At 33.5% G+C, this 7,251-nt stretch overlaps 1 long non-coding RNA gene across 1 annotated transcript; it reads right to left on the reverse strand.

Annotated features, from left to right (window-relative positions):
- Positions 1-4,478: 4,478 nt before the first annotated feature.
- LOC122139727 lies at positions 4,479-6,895 on the reverse strand. Its single transcript, XR_006156497.1, has 3 exons — positions 5,801-6,895; positions 5,589-5,712; positions 4,479-4,652 (listed from the first exon to the last, which is right to left on the reverse strand). It is a non-coding gene; the product is annotated as an uncharacterized LOC122139727 (long non-coding RNA).
- Between the last annotated feature and the right edge of the window lie 356 nt (positions 6,896-7,251).

Here is a 7,251-nt window from a genome sequence, read left to right on the forward strand (position 1 = left end):
ACAGAAGAATACAAATATTTGACTTTTAATCATTGCTTGCCAGATAAAAATAGGTTAGCTTACTAGTTTCAGAGTGATAAAAAAGTTTTGACAGATTGGAAGTAGGCAGCAAATTGCTTTAATTTAGTTTATAACCACAGAATCACCTTATATTTATATTATATAATCATATTAGCTTTATGTGACCCTCTAATGTGTTTAAAAGTAGTCTGATCCTTCTAAAAAAAGGCAGAGTGCAATTTTTTCTAACTGCATTATGGTTGAATGAGTGGGGGGGGGGGGGGGTTGGGGGGGTAATGCAATAAACAAAGCCTATGTGGCACAACTCCAGTTGGGTGTGTTGCCTAGTCAGAGACTGCTGCCTGGCACCACTTGAGCTATTGTTCTCAGTATATTCTTAATGCCTTAGGAATAGACACTGAAATGGTCCCATTAATGCCAGCATGTTTTTATAGTGCTGCGAACCCAGCGTCAGGATTACAGGCACCATGTGACATCAAGCTTTGTTTGTTTGACATTAAGGCTTAGGCTGGGTTTCTACACGCAACAAAATCTGTTTCCTTTCACATTTAACCTGGTCACTCCAGCGCGATTGCTGCTTTCACGTGGGACAGAGGAAATATGGATTGGGGATTACATTGTATTGTGTTTGGGATTGTTACGAGATGGAGAGATTAGGTAAAGGTGCATGTGGGGAGCTGTTGGATTATTGCTGTCAGTCTAACAAACCCTTCATTTCTATTTAACCCTCTGTTGCACCTTATAGTTTTATATATGGACAATTTTATATGCATTTTATTATATACCTTACCTTTTGTATGATAAACTATTTTTGTTTCGTAGATTTCCAACATGAAAACTGGGCCCAGATCAGGGGAATCTGGCAGGATGTACAAAAATTTTCTATTTTGGGAATGCAGCTATATTAAACAAGTTTTCTGCTATGTCACACCCATACAGGATTCAGTGACAATGAAAGTGTCCTTTTACTATGTAGGAAGTGTCTCAGAATAATCTTTGTAAAAAGAAAAGACCGCCTCTGATTGCCTTGGGTGGACATTGAGGAAACAAAGGATCCAAATGACAAATGGGGAAAGGTTTTTCAACAGCCATGACCTTCAGGGCACAAATCCAACTCTCTGATCACTTTGTAGAAGCCCGACTGTATCACATTCTCCTCTGTGCCTTCGCCCTCCTTTATGATTCAGATCTCCCTTGTATGTGATTGTGATAACACACACCTGCATTCACTGGGCCATATGAGCATGATGAAAGCCTTCTATACTAATGTTTTTCCACCACCACTGCACATTAATGGATCTGGGAAGGGCTTGTCTATATCTGGCCCCTTCCCTTGAGTGCTGATTTCAACTGAAATACTAAAATTGAATCTAAGCCTACATAATGGCTTGAATTATAGAGCAAGTACAACCACATACATTATAAATGAGAAATCTCCTGCACAGGCAGCTGATCGTTCAGCAGAGTCATGCAGATTTAATTCCCAGTGAGTTGAACCTGAACTAAAAAAACATTCAATCTTTCCTCTTTAAACTGAAATGAAATTAAAACATGTACTGAGTCAACAGAAATGTTTGCTTTACTGCACAGTGCTTTGACAAAATGAAAGAGTGCTTACAGAAGGAAAGGAGGAGTTTCAGTTTCCATTTAACCAAGCAGTACCACTGTAATTGTATAGATATTTTTATTTTATTTTATTTTACTTTATTTTACTTTATTCTAGACAATCTATGAGGTGAAATTAATAAAGATTTTTTTTTAAAAAGGGAGTATAAAGAGTTTAACCTTGTAGTGCCACTATAATTGTATAGGTATTTTTCAAATTAAATTAAATTAAATTAAATTAAATTAAATTAAATTAAATTAAATTAAATTAAATTAAATTAAATTAAATTAAATTAAATTAAATTAAATTAAATTAAATTATTTTTCCCATTTCATTTAATTATTTTTAGACAATCTCAAGAATAAATAAGGTGACATTAATAAAGAAATGATCAAATAATAAAATAAAAAGCAGCGAAAGAGAGGTTTCTGTTTGGATTTAACCAAGCAGTGTTTAAATATTTTATTTAACTATTTTTAGACAAACCAAGAAAATAAATAAGGTGAATGAATAAAATAATTAAAAATATCAAATAATAGATAAAGATAGACATACAATTAATAATTATAATAACAATAGATACATTAACATTTTTTATATTATAAATGGTAAAATAGAAAACAGTGGGATTAATCTTGATCACTGTAGTAACTCAAACCTAGTGACATAACTAGTAAACAACACATGCACATACTGTATACCATTAATCATGTAATTGCCAGCAAAAGTGTCTAAGCATCATCATTACAGTAAACAATGAGTTATCTCCATTCCTCCTCTCATATATCACATGGCTGGCATGCTACAACTGTTTATAAATGTTATGAAGAGCTGAAGAAGCTCATAAATTAGCAGAAGAGATAGAATATACATCTGCCGTCTTCATCTTGTTGCTCCCGCTCTGAACACCACTGATCATAGGCACTGTGACGTCAACCATCAAATGCACACGGCTGCTTTAGAGGAATGTAAACAAACATGTTGATAAGCAAATCATTGAAACCGATGATAAGCCCAATAATCCATTCTGACCCACCGCTCCGTAGGCCTTGTTCTGAGTGAAGGTTACAGAAATGTTTAGAATGCAGTGATGCTTCCAGCTCTCATTAAACTGTCTGTAAGAGCAAAGGTCTGGTTATGGCGGAGCTGTGGAGCAGGGACAGGCCCTTGCTGCTGTGATGGGTTTGCAGACAGGTTGCAATGGTAAACAGCTCTGGGTGAGTATAAATTTGAGTATGTCTCTGTGGCGTGTGAGGTATTTCAAAACTTGACCACATCCTCCCTGGTCTTCTTCATGATACACATTTCCTCTTTTAGAGGAATATGTTGAGACCAACCAAATTCAAACAGGTGCACTTAAGTTTCTTGTTCTTTTTGTACCAGTCTTCTGTAAGATAATTCAGACTTATTTCATGCAATTGCAAGTTTATGTCTCACAACTCGGACTTTTCTTCACAGAGTTGTCGGTTCATGTCTTGCAGTTACAAGTTAACATTTCTCAATCTAAGTTTAGTCTCATAAACTTGAAAAAAAAAGTTGTGAAAAAAAATGTGTTGGGTTGGGTTCGGGGACTGGTTCCATATTTAACCATGAATTTGATAAGAAGCGCATTTGGCCTCCGCTTAACGATTTCTGTGTTCACAATTTTATGTGATTTCAAACCAATCAAGTGCAATGATGTGAAAGAGAATTCAGTATTCGTGCACTGTTTTCTGTGCTTCGCACACATCCAATGCGCATGCGGAAAAAAAAGCAACCTCTAATATAGTGTGCAAATACTAAACCAAGTTCTCTTTTCCATCTTCTTGTGCTTGAGTGGACAAATACTAAATTGTCAAAATATCCTTATAAAAACAGTCTGTCTTGTCTTATCTGAATGTAAACAGTTGAGAAAGAAAATGCATGTGCAATAATATATTGGATCTGTGCATTCAGTCTTAAAGTGACAGCAGCATAATACACCTGTCACCATCTGTGTCATTAATGTTAATCAAAGAACAAAAGAAAAAGAAAATTGCTGATGTTGACCGAATAACTTCTGTAACTTTAATGAAGATTAATCCATATTTGCAAAAAGAAAACTTATACAGTGTTATTTTACATTTGATTAATAATGTGTGAAATCTATATAAGTTAACCTAGTTGTTTTTGCTGTGGTATTTTTGTTAAAACCACAGGGAAGTTTCTTTTGTAAGTGTTGTTTAGGCAGCTGGTTTTTGTTCATGGTATTCAGCTGCAAAAAAAAAAAAAAAAAAAAAAAAAGTTTTGCTAAAAGACACAGAATTAATATGTTTGATGTTTTTTTTTTTTATACCTTATTGGAATCAAAATTGGGAATCGTTAAGAAATGATATGTAGAATCAGAATAGGCCATAGATTTGTAAGATAAAAATACTTTTTTATTCTGTGCTGGAAACAGGAATCCACAGTAATAGACTGGGGGGTGTGATGTCAAGAATGTGAACTTTTTCAAAGTAAAGTGCAGTGAAATAAAAAAATATATTTTCTTTACCACACAGTTTTTACAGTATTTGGTTATTCATTAATAGAGTTTTATAATCCTATCTGCAGATACAGATGAGAGTTACTGTCATAACATTTGCAGGCCTCAGTTTCAGTATTCCTCCAGATGCACTTATGTGATAGACGTGCACAGAATCAAATGACCATGAGCTTCTTTAGATCCCGCACAAGCTTCAGTAAACACACATCAAAGAAATGCAGGATATACTTAAGAAGAGAGATTAAATAGAAGATTTCTTGTGCAAACAGCATGAGGTTTTGAGCTACTTAATAAGTTCCTGTTGAAGGTGACATGCTCTGGATGTTAGTGAAACTGTCTTACCTCTAGCAATGCTGAGACACTGCAGGCAGCTGCTTTGTAAAGTATACTGTGGTCCACATCTCCATGGCGACCAAAGACATTTAGCGGCAGCAAAAGCAGAGCGGATGTTTTCACATGCTGCCATTCATGGGGGATTCAAACAGTCACAAAATGTCAGCTGTCATGGAGTCTGATATCAGTCTGTAATGTGAATGGTGGACAAAATATGCACACTCTTTTAATATTCAAGTTGAGTAAAAGTACACAAGTACTTATATTGAGTGTACTTTTATAAAAAGTCAAAGTACTTATCTACTATACCTATAACTATACCTCATTATTTTAGCATTTCAATCATTGCCTGTCAGCTGCAAGGCAACATTTATTGCAAGCAATCGCATTATTCTTTATGGAAAATTAATGGCAAGATCTTAATGGCTAATATGGCTAGAATTTGTTAATTTAATTTAATTTAATTTAATTTAATTTAATTTAATTTAATTTTGATTTGGTTTATTTTTTTTTTATTTAATTTAGTTGTATTTAATTTAATTTATTTTTAACAATCATTTTAATTTAATTTAATTTAATTTAATTTAATTTTATTTTATTTAATTTAATTTTATTTAATTTTATTTTGCAGTTAATTAAGTGCAGTTAATCTTTTAGATTTTTAATAATTGTGAGATTCAAGTATTATTGAGTTTATATTATTTTTAATTTAAAAATATTTTTTCTTTTTGTTTTTATATTTTAATTTTTTATGTATTAGTTTAATATTTAATAATTTAATTTAATTTAAAATGTCATTTAATTTCATTGGTGAATAAGTAGTGAATAAAAGATGGAAAAGTGAATAAGTGCAGTTAATCTTTAATTATCATTCTGAAAGGTAAAATTCTAATATTATAAAATATAATTCAAAAGAATAATTTTATCTTGTTACCAGACTAATTCACTTTCAAAATAATTTTAAATCATTTATCATATTGTAATATAAATACGATTTAAATGAAATTCCAAAATGAAAACTCCCTGATAAAATACAAACGTGTGAAAATGTATGACGATATGGCAGCATTCAAGCCTCATGACACACTCTGAGTCTCTGTTCAAGAAGAGAAGATTAATACACACCAGAGTGATGAATGCGTCTGATGAGCCAAGCAGCAACAAGCCACAGATCGGGTCTCATTAGAGCTGCTCTCCTCCAGGGACCCAACACCCCCACAGGGAAATGACTTCAACCTCACGGCTGCAGCTGTTTACAGGGTAGAGGAGAAAAAGATGAGAAAGAGGCCGATGGATCACATAAACCTGACACAGAATCATCACAGAACAAAACCTACTGTAGTTTGTTGTTTTGTCGCTATGGTTCATCTTTTAAAAAACTAGCTCAACAAAACTGCAAAGATGCATGCTTTCCGTTCTTCCTGTCAGTGATCTTTGTGTGCTGGTAATGTGTGGTAAAAAAAAAAAAAAAAAAAAAACACTACTTCGTGGGCAAGTACACAGTGAATGAATGGGCTGAAAAGGTTACTGTTTGTTGTACAATTCTGCCCAAGTGAACCAAAAGATACAAAGGGAGGGACTAGGACAAAACACACTGAAAGGTCGCTTCTATTTCCACTGACGTATTTGTGTTTGCATTTGTTCTTCCAAGACACTGAAAACAAAAATCGGGACTCTATATTTTTGATCACAAACCTAATATACAGAGCTAATTTGTGACCTGGGTATACAGTACACAAAGAACCAAAGCAGAGGATCTTTAAACTGAAAATTTGTCACCTGAAAATTTCTCACTTGAGACTCTCTAGGTCTGTTGTCATCTTAAAGTAAATCTTCCAGCAAACCATCCATTCCCTGCAGTGTTGTAATGGATTGTATTTCACCAAAGCAGAATCCCGAACTGCTCTGATGGTTGTTTGTCTCAATGTAGCACACGAGAGAGTCAGTGAATAAGCCAAACTTTCATTCTTCTCTTTGATCTTCCTGTCTCTCTGTGAATGCATTGTGGGATATCTCAGATCAACCCTAGACTCAGAAAAGATGAAAACAAAGTTTTATGAGAGCCAATAAATGAAAGCTGACTTAACACAAACTCTCTGATCACTGTGCGTCTCTTTTCTCTGCCTCAGAGTGTTTTGGAAACTTCTGTAGGGGTACAGTATTAAAAAGTCTCACAAATTCTGTTGTGTCAAGAGAGCTTTTTCTCTGTGTGGAAAGCTGGAACAAATCTGTCTGCGCTTCAACATCAGTTATAAAATGTGTGCAGACTGATAAAGGGAGCTGAAATGAGCTGTGACTGATTATGCGTGTGCATGTGTGCTCAGCTCCATAACCTCAAATAAATACTGCCGTCTAGCTGGCTCATGGAAACTCTCCTCTCTAAACAAGACTTCTTTCATCATGGCCTGCTTCTTCTGAGTTTATCAGAGTGGTTTTGGGTGCATTAAGCCTATACTATATCTATCTATAGCATTTAAAGGAATATTCAATTCTTTGAAACATAATTTAATTTAATTTAATTTAATTTAATTTAATTTAATTTAATTTAATTTAATTTAATTTAATTTAATTTAATTTAATTTAATTTAATTTCCTAATCAAAGGATAGTGCATAATTTATGTTTTCAGAATATTCATGATTATTAATTTCTTATAAAAAAAGTATAAATAAGTACAATACTACTTAGTTGCTATAAATTACAATAAAAATGCTATACACTGAGAAAAAAAATGCATACAAAACAAGCTGAAAATTGCTAGCAAATTGCAGAAAGCAATTTTTTGTAAA

The sequence above is a fragment of the Cyprinus carpio genome, chromosome B15 (assembly GCF_018340385.1).
Source record: "Cyprinus carpio isolate SPL01 chromosome B15, ASM1834038v1, whole genome shotgun sequence".
In the NCBI taxonomy this organism is placed as follows: Eukaryota; Metazoa; Chordata; class Actinopteri; order Cypriniformes; family Cyprinidae; genus Cyprinus; species Cyprinus carpio.